This window comes from Trichosurus vulpecula, assembly GCF_011100635.1.
Source record: "Trichosurus vulpecula isolate mTriVul1 chromosome X unlocalized genomic scaffold, mTriVul1.pri SUPER_X_unloc_4, whole genome shotgun sequence".
NCBI lineage: Eukaryota > Metazoa > Chordata > Mammalia > Diprotodontia > Phalangeridae > Trichosurus > Trichosurus vulpecula.
Window position 1 is genome coordinate 1,140,477 of NW_023494380.1, and position 17,340 is coordinate 1,157,816.

General features: G+C 38.8%; 1 pseudogene; it reads right to left on the reverse strand.

Moving 5' to 3' along the window:
* Positions 1 to 63: 63 nt before the first annotated feature.
* Positions 64 to 17,027, reverse strand: LOC118833222 (annotated as a pseudogene).
* Positions 17,028 to 17,340: the final 313 nt, after the last annotated feature.

Here is a 17,340-nt window from a genome sequence, read left to right on the forward strand (position 1 = left end):
CTTGCTGGATTTTGGTCGGGATGACTGGTTGAGGATCTGTAATTTTTTTTCGGGTTTATGATTTCAGTGAGGGGCTCCCATGCCTGGCCAGAGCCCAGAGCTGGAGCAGAAGCTGGAGCCACTGGAGCCTCTGCCACTGGCCGGGGGCTCGGCCTTGTTAGTCTATGGCCAGTTTTATAGCCCTTTGGGCATAGCTCCAAATTGCTCTCCAGAATGGCTGAAACAGTTAACAACTCTACCAACAATGCATTAGTGTTCTAATTTTCCCACATCTTCTCCAACCTTTGTTGTTTTCCTGTTTTATTATGTTAGCCAATTTGATACATGTGATATGGTACCTCAGAGTTGTTTTAATGTGCACTTCTTTAATCAATAGTGATTTAGAGCATTTTTTCATATGACAATGGACAGCTTTAATTTCTTCATCTGAAAACTCCCTGTTCATATCCTTTGACCATTTATCAATTGGGGAATGACATATTCTTGTAGATTTGACTCAGTTCTCCACAGATTTTAGAAATGTGTAACCTTTATCAGAGACACTGGCTTTAAAGATTGTTTCCTAGTTTTCTGCTTCCTTTCTAATCTTGGTTGCATCAGCTTTGTGCAAAACCTTTTTTTTAACTTTAATGTACTCAAAATTATCCATTTTGCATTTCATACTGTTGTCTACCTCTTCTTCTGTCATAAATTCTTCAATTCTCTATAGATCTCACAGTTAAACTATTTCTTACTCTTCTATTTTGCTTATACTTTCACTTTTAATGTCTAAATTGTTTACATATTTTGGTCTTATCATGGTATAATGTATAAGATGTTGGTCTATACCTAATTTCTGCCACACTATTTTCCAGTTTTTCCAGCAGGTTTCTCAAATACTGACTTCTCCCAAAAGCTAGAGTCTTTGGGTTTATCAAACAATAAATTACTACAGTCATTGACTATTGTATCTTGTATATCTAACCAGTTCCACTGATCCAACACTCAATTTCTTGGCCAGCACCAAGAAGTTTTGATGATTGCTGCTTTATAGTAGTTTTAGATCTGGTATGGCTAGGCCACCTTCCCTTACATTTCTTTTCTGTCTTTAATTTATTTTTTATTTGTAGTTTACAACCATCTGTTCCACAAGATTGTGAGTTCCAAATTTTCTCCCCTCCCTCTCCTCTCCCCTCCCCCCCAAAGGTGGCATGCAATCCGATATAGGTTCTACATATACCTTCACATTGAACTTATTTATGCAGTAGTCAAGCTGTAAAGAAGAGTTATAATCAATGGAATAAATCATGAGAAATCAAAAACAAAACCAAGAAAGGAAGAGAAAAAAGAGAGGGAGCAAACAGTTTGCCTCAATCTGCATTGAGGCAATTCTGGGCAATATTTGAGAATGAGGATATTTGGCACCAACTTAGTTAATGAATTCCAGCATTTAAGGGTTAATTTGCTTTAAGGAAAAAGAAGGAGATGTCTATCATTTTAAAAATATATATATTTATATATGTTAATCTGGAGGTTTATGGACTAATTTGTGAATGAATCCAAATGTTTAAAGGTTATTTTGCTTTAAGAAGGAAGGGGGAGGGGCAACAACTACTGGGATTTGAGTTTTTACTGAAAGAAAGAACAGCAGGGGTCTCAAACCTGGCTTTTTAAAGTCAGCAAAGGTGATGTTTTTAGGATAAGATTAGGTTTCCAGGAGGATGTGGGTCTTAAGGATACAGTTCTTATTAGTGAAGCTTGCCATCTGATGGGAAAGAACCCACCCTCAGGGGGAGATGATGTGGCAGATCTCTTTAATCAGAAATAAGCAGGTAGTGACAAAAGGGAAGTTATCTGCCAGAATCTGTTACCCTTGTGAAAGAAGTTGTTTTAAAAAATGGGAAATTGGATAAATGCAAATATGTAAAATCTTGTTGTTTTAATCAAATGACTGGTTATATTGGTACTCTTCTATAGTCAAATGAAAGATAATATGGTTTCTAAAGTGTTAATGAGAATAATTAGAAAGGAAAGAGAAGTTTTATGATGTAGGGTTGAATCATTATCCCATAGACTAAGGCTGGGATTTTAAAGTTATATTGTATTTATGTGAAATAGAGATGTTATAAAGTGATATAAGAGCAATTAGGTATTGACACAAATAGTGTAATTAATTACTGCGACTAAATCAGAGACATCTTCAGTTTAGGCAAACAATTCTAGAAGTATTTTGGAAAATGTTTTTGTGATTTTAAGCGAGAGTTAGAGCTTAACAATGTGTATAAGACTCAATTCCTGAAGTGTTCCTTTTTTCCTCCAGAAGGAATTAACAGGGACAAATCCATCAACTTGTGAGGTCAGTCATTAACCGCTTTTGTTTGTTTAAGCAAACTGGAATGGGATTCCAGTATACACAGTTATGTCAGTAAAAAGTACTAACTTATGAGTTGTTTTGTATTATGGTTGAAACGTAAAGGGACACTGAGTAATAGGTTGGAAACGTAAATAAAAGCTTGAGGGGATACGAAAGGCAGATGAGAAAGTTAGGGGACAAACGGGAGTCAGCTAAGCCTCCCCTGTCCTGAGAATGATAGTTTCAGATGGTTTTAGCAAGTTGGGAAAGAGTGTGAGGAAGTATTTAGAAGCTGGAAATGTTATGTAGCTTGATTTGTTAATTATTTGCTCAATGAAATTTGGGCAGTCTCATGTGAAGGATATTTATTTGCTATTTAAGATTTTATGGGACTACAATTTAATATTGTTTTAAGCTCTGATTACAGGTTTAGGTCACGTGAAGCCAGTGGTAGTATGGCGGGCATTGCAAGCTGAGAACTTGAAAGGTCTGTGCCTGGGAAAAAGTCTTGAAGATGACCTTGGACACAGCCTAGGTAGGATCTTCCTGACTCTATTTCCCAATTCTGCTATTTCCTTTCTGAAAAGGAAAGTCTCCACCTGATTACTCTTAAGCCCTGCTTTCAGCACTGGTGACTATAAGATTGGCTATCAGATATGACTGGTGCCTGGAATCAAACAGAGCTGAGGAAGTTCTTTCCTTCTGTTAAGATATATGACATAGTCCCTCATTTCTTTCATAGCAAATTTATATTAACAAGAAGTTTTGTAAGCACTATGCTAAATCTATTAGGTAATAGAAGAATATTGAAATATCTCTGAGTTATTATAATAGGATACAGGTATGAATAGCTTACAATTTTAACCTATGTTCATGGCCAAATAAAACATTGAAATAATATAGGGATAACATCCTCCAAAAGGGGAAAATGATTAGGCAAAGCAAATAAGGCAAAGATGTAATGTGATCAATGTCTAAGAGAAGGAAGGGATAGCAAATTTTGAAAAAGGCAATTCCCCTAAGAATTATATACATATGTGTATGACTGGCTCCAAAATTTATCAGTTCTGGAAATTCGAGCTGATAAGTATGTTTTGGTAACAAGATCTTAAATGTGGATTTTTGCACAAGGAAATTGTATGAGATATTGTTACAAGTGAAATTATATCTCCTTTGTAAGGTATCTGTCTGATGATTTTAAAGGAAGATGAGTTCAATTTATGGTTGGACCTTCATATTTTAAAGGATTCTTATACCAGGTACAAAATTTAGGTAAGGACAGAAACAGTAGATGATATATGAACTGAAATACTCTGAAGTTAAAAGGAGAACCAAATTTAAGCGATTGTACTAAGTTATGTTAAGTTAGAATTGTTTGAGAATTTCTAGATCTGAACCAGAGAAGCAGAACTCTCTTTTACTATCTAGGTATTGTATTTGTTTGAACTTAGCCCTGCGTGGCTGGGACCTATGTTGTGCTGTTTTTCTCTCAATTATCAAATCATATGTATTCTGGGAGCTCCTATCAGATCTGACTACTTCTACAGCTGCCAACTTGTGGATGGACTCCTTGATCCTTCTGTCACATCTGCCCCTGATCCCAAGTGGACATCTGAGCCCATAGGACACCTTGCCCTCCGGTTTCAAAAGAGCCTGAAGGGGACAGCATCAGAAGCAGGCAGCCCCTCCCGAGACTCTGGACCAGAATCTGTACGAAGGACAACTCTCTTTCTGAGTCCCTTGTGTTCCCAAGACTGTTTACTTGTACCTTTGGTGTCTTTAGCTTATTTTACTTAAGTTCTCTAGTTTCCCCATTGTGCTCCCTACTGATCCCCCTTGCAACTTGCTTCCCCTGCTTGTTTACAAGTAGTTTATAATTACTGTCCATCTCTGGGGATGTCCAAACACAGAAAGAAAAAAACCTGAATCCACCTAGATAAGGATTTTTAGAACTTTTAAGGTAGAGTTTTTTCCATACCTTAATTGGTCTTCAGGCGAAACCTTCAGTTTGCCTTTGACCAAAAGGGGGAAATGTGGAATGTTTTATACCATTTTGTAGCCTGAATTAATGAGTAACTGGAAGAAGATCCAGGACCTGGGCTTCTTTGTTCTCTAAACTTTGCTCAGGAAATACCCCTACCTCTGTTGACAAGGCCAGATCAGACTTACTTAAGGATATTTTTCCCCTGTTAGCCATTGAGGGATGAGACCCTAATCCTGAGAGGAGCACCTTGCTTAATATTTTACAGGTATATACTTTAACTGACCCTTGTCAAAACTCTTGTCTTTACAAACTTTTCACTTGGCATGTTGATGAAGGGAGAGCACAGGCTTTGGGAGTCCTAACGCAGTCCTTAGTTGCCTAAGCCAGTTGCCTGTTTAAAAAAACAATTAGACTCCCTGGCTGCTACAGCCACTCTAACTGAAGAAGCTTCTGAATTTCTGCCTGAGCCTTGCCCTCTATTGTTACTATATGCATGCCTTCAGTTACTTCCCAAATCCTTGCTTTACAGGATGCGTTTAGGGAATTTTTACTGCAAGTTTTTCACCTGGCACTAGCCTAAGCTGATATTGAGTGATATTCAGGGGACCAATGTCCCCCCCTGGCTCACCACCCTGCTAGCACTTTGGCTGGCCCCCCCTCATTTTATTGATCCTGTCTGTAACTATAGGTTCCTGATTACTTTCTCATATCCCCAACCTTATTCGTTCTCATGTTAATTCTGTCCCTGTCTTAGTGGCCCAAACCTCAGGTGCTCTGAATCAAGTCATTCCTTTTCAAATATTTGAAATGTTCCATAAAAGAAGTGGGAGATGTGATACCTGAGTAGCCAGCTATTGCTAGAAAAACCCTGCCCCCAGCCCCTAACTGCAAACCCCAGTTTGTGTAAGAAAATCAGACTTAGTTCCTGCTGTTTGGCGAGTGTCCTGGGCCCCTAAGACATTTCCAAGGAATGTAAGCTAATTACCAGGATGGAAGCCGTGGCCCTAGACATTATCTTGAATTATATGACTTTTACCATATCTTGAGCCTTCCTAGCTTCAAGAGTTATGGCAAAAGTTGGAGACAGAGATCCTGGGTTGTAATTCCAATTGACACTTTGTCAGCTATCTGATATGTTGTATTTACAATCTATTCAGGAGGTTCCTCTAACATATCATGGTCATAAAAAGTGAAATAACACAGGCTTGCTGAGTCTGCAAAGTAACATATGTAAACTTCAAGAGATAATTAAGCACTGAATCCTGTATTGTCTATATAAACTACCCTCTCCCTTTAAACGTGGCCATTGACTTGGGAAGACCCCAATGGCCGCCGGCTAATAAACTTCTCCATTCAAAACTTATACTCTGTGGCGTGTCTCACTCGCTTCTGGTATAACAATATCTATGGCTGCCTATGTTTCAGATTTTTTTTCTTTTTTTTTCAACAAAACATAGACATTTCACAATTAACACAGACACGCGAACAGAGACGAACTCAAAACACAACAAAATTCACGGTGTGGATCGAATTGAAGGCTAAACAGGTCCCCTCAGAGGAAAGATTTCCTCCTCAAAGATATGACCCCCAATCTCTCTCACACCTCAACGCAAAACAGAGAACCATACAGTGTGGGTGAAATCGAAGGCTAAACAAGTCCTGTCAGAGGAAAGATTTCCTCCTCAAGGATACGACCCCCAATTTCTCTCACACTCCAACACAAAACAGAGACAAACAGCATGGGTTGACTGAAGGCTAAACAAATTCCCTCGAGGAGGGATAACGACCTCCAATCTCCCCACACCCCAAAACACAAAACAGAAAACCAAATGGCATGAGCTGATTGAAGGCTAAACAAGTCCCCTCAGAGGAAAGATTTCCTCCTTAGGGATACGACCCCCAATCTTCCCACACCCCAATAGGAAGGGTGGCGTCCCAGCCTCCCCAGCTCTGTACCACAGCCTCGTCAGGGTTTAGCATGGTATCAGAGATCCAAATGGCTAGCCCCAAACCAGAAAAACCTTACCTCTAGAGGTCTACAAACCAGAATTCTCCGTAGGCCGAAAAGGGACAGTTCATCAAAGAGCCCATTCTCCGAGACCATCACTCCATATCAGAGTCCTAGGAAAAGAAATCCCCAGGAGCTGGCCCTCTAAAGTGAGAGAAGGTGGATCGGGGGCAGAGACACCCTGTTGAGGTCCGGAATTCTGTGTGTGTTTCCAGGGCGGTAACATGAAATACCGCCTCATCTCGCTGGGGCCTCCAAAATGTTGTACCAGAAGCGAGCGAGACACACCACAGAGTATAAGTTTTAAGTGGAGAATTTATTAGCCGGCGGCCATCAGGGTACGGCACCACATATCAATGGCAAATATGTTGGGGTGATGGCTTGGCTTATATAGGATATGGGGGTACAGAGTGGGGGGAAAAACAGGAACAAAGATCCTGGCTGATCAAAAGATTCAGTCAGGTTATCCTACTAGTGGGATAATCTCATTTACATTCCTTGGTGGAGTTATGGAGTCCCAGGGATATCTCTCAGGAAGGATCTGTCAAGTTATCTCTCAGTGGGATGGTCCTATCTATTGACATTCCTTGGAGGAGCCAGGGAGTCCCAGGGGTTTGCTAAATGCCAAAGATATCTGAGTCCATTCTTTCTGGGGGTGCTTGTCAGTAGCTAGGGGTTTCTCAGGGGTTCCTAATTTTCCTTGTATTACATTAAATTTAAAATTTATTTTTTTTAAAATTTGGTCTTGGCTAAGGGAGCACCATTGATTGTCATTATATCTTGGATCTTCAAAATAATCCTTAGGTCAAGGAATATTTTTTTTTTAAATTCAGAGAAGTCATTCTTCCTTGACAAAAGGTACTGTTCAAATACAAATTATGAGGAAAGCACCAAGCTAATTGAGAAAACAGAAGACCTAAGAGACATAGGTTTTTCAGGAAAAAAAAAAGTATTTGGAATTTAAGGGGAAAAAAACCAACTTCATAATTAAAGTCCAAAGAATGTGTTCCTGATTGCATAGAATATTTCCAGTGTCATTTACACATTTAAGTCCTTTTACCAACTTTGTTGTCACCATTTAATATCCATGTTATCTATGGGGATTTCAGCAGTACTGTAAGTGGTGTGCAGGATGTGGAAAATATTATCCTATTTTATATCATTTTCTAATTTCAACCAGACCCAGAGCCTGAATTAATGAGTAACTGGATGAAGATCCAGGACCTGGGCTTCTTTGTTCTCTCTAAAAGTTTGCTCAGGCAATACCCTTACCTCTGTCAACAAGGCCACATCATTAAAGGACATTACCCTAACCCCAAGAGAGATTACCTTGCTTAATATTCTACAGGTATATACCTATGTTATGGAATGTAATGAGACACAGAGATGCTGGGTTGTAGTTTCAACTGACTTTTGTCAGCATCCTTTACAACTCTATTCCATTAAGGAAAATCCTCTTCTTGTATCATGGTTAAACATACATGAGGCTCATAAAAAATGAGGTAATACAGGCTTGCTAGCTCTGCTAAAATAACGTATATAAGTTTTCTCATTGCTTTGTTCAGGCAGCCAGAGTTTATACTCTGACTCCTTGTACGTACAAGTAAGCTAGCTTCACTATGCTTTAAGGGAAAATAATAAACAACATGGATTTTTCTATCACCTAGCTCTGTTGTTTCCTTCAACCAAATTTTCAGGCTTAACAGTTATGGTGCCGTGACTTTTGGATGGAAATGATGGAAACGGAACAATGCGGCCCAACCTTGCCAACACTTTTGGGCACCATAGGATTAATTTTTCCTGGAATTTTGGCCTTGACAAGGTGGGGGTAAGTTGTCTCTCTTCCCAGCTTCCAAAAAGGACTCCCACAAAATTGGTTGAAGTCTGAAAATTCCCTTTAAGCTAGCTCTGGGGGCAGGGATCAAATCTGTGGTCAAACGCACATAGATCCCCTGGAAACACTGATTGATCTAGAAAATTAACTATGGATCAGTCAAAAACTAGAATTAGAAGTCCAACCGTTCCTCCACTCCCTTCCTTCCTTTCCTTGGAGGCCCTGATCCTGGGGAGAAAAACTGCACTTTGCTTTTTCCCTCCCCCTCTGCCTCCCAGAAAAGGCTCTGATCCTGAGGGAGGTAACTCTGTTCTGCTACCGTTGCCTTCTCTCTTCCCTCCCCCTTTTCGCCCTTCCCTTAAGGGCTCTGTTTTTGCCTTCTGCCCTATTCCTGCTTTCTTCCCTTAAAGGCTCTGATTATGGGGAGGATAAATGCATTTTATCCTTACTCCTAGCCTTCCCTTACCTGCCATAGTCTTCCTCCATCTCCCCTTTCCCCCTTCCTAAGGGATAGGATATGGAGAGTGAGAAAAATCAGGAACTCCAAGGCTTCCCCAAAGACCATAGGGGTGCTAATAGCTAACTCATGAAAGCTTCTAATTCTCTGTTGTTTAAACTCTGAGCTCAGTCTGTATTTGTTCTGTATTTGTTTTGTTGATTGTCTGTTAACTGTCTGTGTGAGAGCGTGTGCTGTGAAATGTCTATACCGTGTAAAATCTGAAACCGAGGTAGCCAGAGAATTCTAAGGCTGCAGTAAGGGAAACAGAGACTCTTTTTTCTTTTTCAATGTCTGGTCTGGCCAATCAGACTTGAAGAAAAAAATAGAGTTGAAACATTTTAGCATATTCTGGGATTGATTATTCATTAAATGTTTGGAAATTGGTTAGTTGGATTTTGGGACAGAACTCCTGAGACTATAGATCACTCCAGGACCTCTCACTCTTGCTGAAACACCCTCCCAATGCTGATCACTTAGGTGAAGTTTACTTAAGTTACAATCATTGAGATCTTTCACCATTGTCCTGTCTCTGACAGAGCCAGAGCTGCAGTAAAAGTGAGAGCAGCTAAAACTCCTTTCCTCCCAGATCAGATTAGGAGAGAATGCAGGAGAACTGTAGGGAAAACTTAAATCATCCTTCCCCACCTGGCAAAAGGAGGAGAAGGACAGAAATTCACAGACTGACAGTATTCTGACAGTCCTGTGCCCATGGGTACCTTTGTAGCCCATCCTTTTTGGCAAAGCTTGGAATTGTCACCCAGGTCCTATGCATTCTGCCCACTCTGTCCTCAGCAGCTGCAAACCGCCCTAGGCTCAGTAACTTCTGCAGTTGCGGGGGAAGGGCGAGGTAGATGGATTTGGACTTTCTGCCTCCCAGAATTGTCACCACTGGGATACTAGCTTCTGCTCTAGGTAACTTTATACTTCTTGTTCCAATTGCAAAACTGTATTTTAATCTCTGTTTGACCTGTTTCCTGATTTGAAAGGGAAAATAATAATGATGGTTGTTACGGGATCAAAATGATAATGATTGTAAAATGCGTAACATAAAGTCTGGTATATGATAGACACAACATTATTATTATCTCTCTCTGATTTAATGTAATTGTTAACTTTTGAAGTGGTTTTTAAATACCAAAAGTAATAAGCTGAATAATTTCTATATGTGGTAATCTGGAAATGCAATAGATGTCATCTGAAAATTATTGTTTCTATATTTCTAAACTTGCATTGTGTTCCCAAAAATTCTCTTGGATTGTGAAATTTGAGAAGACCAGTGTGTGGTAAGAAATGATATTATAGCAATTTTAATCTGATTTTGATATATGTGAATTGGGTTTCCAAAGGGAGGTGATAAAATCTGGAACTGTTATATGTGGCTATAACAAGTAAATAATTAATAATACTGATATTTAACCATGAGAACAGACTTTCTGTGTGAAAAAATTTTCTATTATGAGAATATATCTGGTGATCTAAATTTATAGTTTCAAATGATGAGATGAAAGATTCTCTGTGCATGGAGATTTAGAAATGTGTTCATCTAAATTGATAAATGGGTTGTTTCAAGTTTTAAAATGCATAATTATGTTTAGGGCACTGTTACATTTCTAAATTGTGTAATTTGACAAACAGATGTATCAGCAATATTGAAAAAAATATGGTTTTAAAGGCAATAATCTTTTCTAAGTATTGGGCCTTAGAAATTAAAATGTTACCACTAGTGATTAAAATAATTCCTCTTATAATCTGGATGTTATTAGATTAGGAATTGTAGTTAATTAAGAAATTGAGGGTTTTAACTGAAACAAGAACTTTTGAAGCCATCTAGTCATGAATTCTTATCAATCTTGTGTGGTTTTCTGTGTAGAGGGATTACTCTGGAAAAAGCTTTTTAAAGTCCTGGTAAACCTTATTATTGTGATAAGGTAAATTTAATTGGGTATGTAATTTATAGAAACCAAGTGTCCTCCCATTATAACACTTTTTGACTAAGGAACTTTGTAATATCTAGGAATTCTGGGCAATATTTGAGAATGAGGACATTTGGCACCAACTTAGTTAATGAATTCCAGCATTTAAGGGTTAAATTGCTTTAAGGAAAAAGAAGGAGATGTCTATCATTTTAAAAATGTATATTTATATATGTTAATCTGGAGGTTTATGGACTAATTGGTGATGGCACTTTGGGAATATGAATGAGTCCCAATGTTTAAAGGTTATTTTGCTTTAAGAAGGAAGGGAGAGGGGCAACAATTACTGGGATTTGAGTTTTTACTGAAAGAAAGAACAGTAGGGGTCAGAAGCCTAAAAAAAACCTGGCTTTTTAAAGCCAGCCAAAGTGATGCATTTTTAGGATAAGATTGGGTTTCGAAGAGGATGTGGGTCTTAAGGATACAGTTCTTATTAGTGAAGCTTGCCTTCTGATGGAAAAGAACCCACCCTCAGGGGGAGATGAGATGGCAGATCTCTCTAATAAGTGTTCCTTTCTTTTAGAATGAGTTATCATGAAAAACAAATCCCCTTTTTTGTGTCTTTGTGTGTTTAAGAAGCTGGAATGGGATTCCAGTATACACAGTTATGACAATGAAAGTACTAACTTATGAGTTGTTTTGTCTTATGGCTGAAATGAAGGCTGAGTAATGGGTTTGAAAGATTTGGAAAGGTAAATTAAGGTTGAGGGAAAATAGGAAAGGCAGATAAGAAAGTTTGGGGACAAATTGGAGTTTGCTAAGCCTCTCCTGTCCAGAGAGAATACTAGTTTCAAATGGTTTAAGCTGAGAATGTGAGAAAGTATTCTAGAAGGCCAAAAAGTTATGTAGCTTGATTTGATAATTATTAGCTCAATGAAATTTGGGCAGTCCTATCTGAAGGATATTTATTTGCTATTTAAGATTTTATGGGACTACAATTTAATATTGTCTTAAGCTCTGATTACAATAGTAGGTCACATGAAGCCAGTAATGGCATGGCAGGCGTTACAAGCTGAGAATTTTTTAGGTGGGCCTGCCTGGGAGCAGTCGTGAAGATGACCTTGGACACAACCTAGGTAGGATCTTCCTGACTCTATTTCCCAATTCTGCTATTTCCTTTCTGAAAAGGAAAATCCCCACCTGATTACTCCTAAGCCCTGCTTTCAGCACCTGGTGACTATAAGATTGGCTATCAGATATGACTCGTGCCTGGAATCAAACAGAGCTAAGGAAGTTCTTTCCTTCTGTTAAGATATATGAAATTGTCCCTCTTTCGTTTCATAGCAAATTTATATTATCAAGAAGTTTTGTAAGCACAATGCTAAATCTATTAGGTAATAGAGGGATATTGGAATATCTCTGAGTTATTATAATAGGATACAGGAATGAATAGCTTACAATTTTAACCTATGTTCATGACCAAATAAAGATTAGAAGAATATAGAGATAACATCCTCCAAAAGGAGGAAATGATTAGACAAAGTAATAAGACAAAGATGTAATGTGATAAATGTCTAATTAAATAGGATAGCAAATTTTGAGAAAAAGCAATAGGATCAAATTGATTCCTCTAAGAATTATATACAGATGTGTATGATTGGCTCCAAAATTTATCAGTCATGGAAATTCAAGCTAATAAGTGTGTTTTGGTAATAAGATCTTAAATGTGGATTTTTGTACAAGAAAATTGTATAAGATAGTGGTACAGGTGAAATTGTATCTCCTTTATTAAAGTATGTGTCTGATGATTTTAAAAGGAAGATGAATTCAATTTATGGTTGGACCTTTATATTTTAAAGGATTCTTATGCCAGGTACAAAATTTAGGTAAGGACAGAAACAGTAGATGATATACGAACTGAAATACTCTGAAGTTAAAAGAAGGAGAACCAAATTTAAGTGATTGTACTAAGTTATATTAAGTTAGAATTGTTTGAGAATTTCTAGATTTGAACCAGAGAAGCAGAATTCTCTTTTACTATCTAGGGACCAGATAACTACAATCAGGCATCTGGGATTCAAGAAAAAAGTACCACTTTAAATGGATATTGGAAATATGTGGCTGGGATACTGAACCATTTATTGTTACTGTTTGAACTTAGCCCTGCGTGGCTGGGACCTATGTTGTGCTGTTTTTCTCTCAATTATCAAATCATATGTATTCTGGGAGCTCCTGTCAGATCTGATTACTTCTATAGCTGCCAACATGTGGATATGGCCTCCTTGATCCTTCTATCACATCTGATGATTGCCCGTGCTCCTGAGTGGACATCTGAGCCCATGGGACACCTTGCCCTCTGGTTTCAAAGAGCCTGAAGGGGACAGCATCAGACGCAGGCAACCTTCCCAAGAGCCCAGACCAGAACCTGAACGAAGAACTGTTCTTTCCCTTTCTGAGTCCGTTGCGTTGCCAAGACTGTTTACTTGTACCTTTGGTGTCTTTAGCTTATTTTACTTAGGTGCTCTAGTTTCCCCATTGTGCTCCCTACTGATCCCCCTTGCAACTTGCTCCCCCTGCTTGTTTACAAGTAGTTTATAATTACTGTGCATCTCTGGGGATATCCAAACACAGAAAGAGAAAAAAAAACCTGAATCCACCTAGATAAGGATTTTTACAACTTTACCCCTGGGGAAGATAGAGGTTTTTCCATACCTTAATTGGTCTTCAGGTGAAGCTTTCAGCTTCAGGAGGAAATGTGGAAAATATTATACTATTTTATATAATTTCCTAATTTCAACCAGACCCAGAGCCTGAATTAATGAGTAACTGGATGAAGATCCAGGACCTGGGCTTCTTTGTTCTCTCTAAAAGTTTGCTCAGGCAATACCCTTACCTCTGTCAACAAGGCCAGATCATTAAGGACATTACCCTAACCCCAAGAGAGATTACCTTGCTTAATATTCTACAGGTATATACTATGTTATGGAATGTAATGAGACACAGAGATGCTGGGCTGTAGTTTCAACTGACTTTTGTCAACATCCTTTACAACTCTATTCCATTAAGGAAAATCCATGATACAAGAGTATCATGGTTAAACATACATGAGGCTCATAAAAAATGAGGTAATACAGGCTTGCTAGCTCTGCTAAAATAACGTATATAAGTTTTCTCATTGCTTTGTTCAGGCAGCCAGAGTTTATACTCTGACTCCTTGTACGTACGAGTAAGCTAGCTCCGCTATGCTTTAAGGGAAAATAATAAACAACATGGATTTTTCTATCACCTAGCTCTGTTGTTTCCTTCAACCAAATTTTCAGGCTTAACAAGGACTTTCAGGCCCTTTGGGGAATCTGTACCATCTAGCCACTCTTGGCATGGTCTCCCTACATATGTGTTAGTTTCTGGAAGCTGCACAGGGATCTCAGCATACTCTTCTTTCATTCATCTCAGCAGTGTTTTGTCTGGTTTTCCATCTTCAGTTTGAGTTTGACCTTTGCCATTTAAGCATCCTCCAGGACAGGCCAGGACCTCTACAAAGTGATATGGGAACTTGCCCTTTTTAAGTTTCAGGACTATGTTCTGGATATTTCAAAAGCCATAAGCAGCAGCAAACCATAGCACTATTTCCTCATTTTTTTCCAGAGTGATCTGGAAGTCTTTGTTTTTCAATGCTCTGTAAGTTATTTTCTTGATATCCAAGTCAAACAGTTCTTTGGCTGCATATTTAAAGATGTGCTCCAGGTAGCCATCTGACCTGTTCACACCATCACTCACTGTGTCTCCTTCCTTTATCTCACCAAACAGAGTGTCTACTACAGCTTCCTTCCTGAATTCTTTTTTTTTGTTCCATTATCTGGACAATTTCACCCGATGTTAATATGCAATCAACATCATGAGAATTATATGAATCAGTGTAAAAATCTTCTCTAAAGGCTTCCAGAAGGGGCCACAATGATAAGGAAAATTTTATCTGGGGACAAGTTCTGCTGTCTGGCAAAATAATCCTTTACCAGTGATCCCATGATCTGCTGGGGGGATTTTGCAGTACATATATGCGGTGTAATTGGGTTACCCAGCACTCTTTCTGCATACTGGATCCAACCTGGGCTGGCAGAGGCAAACATAGGTAAGGAGCTGGTGATATCAATGTATAAATTCTTTCTGACTTTCCAAGATACTGAAATCAACAGCTATTATTGAATCAAATACATAATGTACACCAAGATTTTTTAGGAAATTGCAGTCTTTTTGATGCAGCGGTTACACTGAGATTGAACTTGGCAGCAAAATAAGGCAAAGACTGAGGGCATATAGACACTGCCAATACTTTGTGGACTGAAGTATCACATTTCTTATTAAGGTTCAGTATACAAAAAAACTCCTTCTGATTCTTCTGGAAAACTTTTATTCCTTCCTCCACTCTAACACAGCTGTCATAGGCCAGGCAATCACTGAGAAATATTTTAGCATCAGCCAACTTGTGGAACTCACTTTTCTCTTCATGTTCACTGTTAAAGTTTGATGTATCAATGGATGCACTTTGTTGGTCATCAATATTTGTTTTTTTTTAATACATTCCTTCTTTGTGCAATTTTCACACTGTATTTGGAGAGTTTATTTTTAATTTCTGTTTTAGTATAAATATCAGAAAGGTAAGTTCAGAGTCTGGTCTTTGTGTGTGCTTCAGTACAGACCGACAGTTCTTCAATCCCATTCAAATAATTTTAGTTCCTGCTGCCCTTTGTTAGCATTGCTCTGCTCCTCTTTTTTTCAGTAGGCTCCTCCTTGATTTTCACTTTTTAATTGCCAGTGAGCATTCAAAGAGTGAGAGGGATAGAAACACAAGAACCAATCTAAGTTTTCTGTGCAAAAATTTTATATAAAATACTAGCAGGGAGACTACAGCAATATATCACAGAGATCATGCACTGTAATCAGGTGGAATTTATAACAGAAATGCAGGAAGGGTTCAATATTAAGAAAGCTATATGCATAATTGATTATACTAATAACAAAAACAACAAAATCATCTGATTATATCAATTGATGCAGAAAAAAACCTTTTGAAAAAAATGCATCCCATTCTTGTTGAAAGCACTGGAACACACAGGAATAAATGGAACTTTTCTTAAAATGATAAGTAATATCTATCTAAAAACAAGAGCAAGCATTAACTGTAATGGGGATGAACTAGAAGCCTTCCCAGTAAGATCAAAGGTGAAACAAAGATGTTCATTATTACATAATAATAATGATAATGATGATGATGAATTATATTTCAGTAGAGTTCAATATTATACTAGAAGTGTAACCTATAGCAACTAAACAAGAACTAGAATTTAAAGGAATAAAAATAAGGAAACAAAACTATCACTGTTTGTAGATGATATGATGGTATACTTAGAGAACACAAAAAATCAGCTAAAAAACTAATTTAAAACAATTAACAACTTTAACAAAGGTGTAGGACATAAAGTAAATTATAAACACAGCTTCCTGCCCAGTTCCTGCCAAGTTTTTGCGGTAAGGCATTTGGAGCAAAGAAGTTTAATGCTGACATTGGTTCCTTTCAGCTTTGTTTATTGCTTTAAATATTTTGATTATTTATTTATGTTTTCTCATACAGGACAATTGTAACTGCTGCCTTTTTATATAAATAAATTTATTATTTAGTTATATATGATATATAGTTACAAAACAAAATTTATTATTTATTAGATTTATTTGCTTTCCTGGGCTCTCCCCCAAACACCTTTAAATAATGCCTCAAAACAAATTCTAGTGGCAGAACCCACAAAAGGACAAAGTGAAACAATTTTCCATCTCAAGACAATTTAGAAGATCCACAGAAAAGGTTTATTGTATCCGGGCAAAAATGGAGTGCAGTCCAGCACAGGATGTGCCAGCCAACCAGGAGCAGGCCTTGGGGGCAACTGAATCAGTGGGAGCAATTGAGGTTTCCAGACCTCTCAGCCCACAGATGGTAAAGGGAGTGAGACAAGTGGTCAGAAGGTGATTACGGTGGGGGGGTGGGGGCAGAGCCAAGATGGCGATGCGAAAACAGGGACTTACTGGAGCTCTCTTACAAATTCTGTCAGATACCTCTGAAAAATAGAATCTGAGAAGATTGGAGAGAGATAGAAGCAACTAGGAGACTGAGTGTGGCGTATTTCCAAGCCAGGAGAGTCTGCAGGGTTGACAAGATGGATCTGTGGGCTGGGAGAGAGCTGGCACAGAACTGCACCAGACCACACCAGAACTGGAGCAGCAGCTGAACCACCAGCAAACCAGGCTGGGAGAACACTGGGTGTGTGGAACTAAACCATTGCCTGAGCGAGAGCAGGAGCAGGCCCAGGGCTGAAGTGCCAGCAACAGCAATGATCCCCAGGCCTCCTAGCCCAGGACAGGAGTCTGTTGGAGCTACATGAAACACCATCACAGAGCCTGTGGCCATGCAAGCAACTACTCCTGAGGCCTTCATACCACTGTCTAAAGGTTTGAAACTTGCCTTCTTGACCTTTTGGGAGCCATGATGACCACTTGAAACAGATCTCATCTCTCCCTTCCTCACTCAGAGAATACTGCCCTGGGAGAAACCCTGGAATAGAAGAGCCAGAAGTGGAGCTTCAGTAGCCTTTTAGCTCGGGAAGCTGGGGAGACCTTGCCTGTGGTTGCAGAGGAAAACTAGTGGGGGAAGATAGGAGTCCCAGCATGGCCCACCTCAGCAGACCAGGAGGAGTTCCTGAGCCCCAAAGGGATTGGAGCCA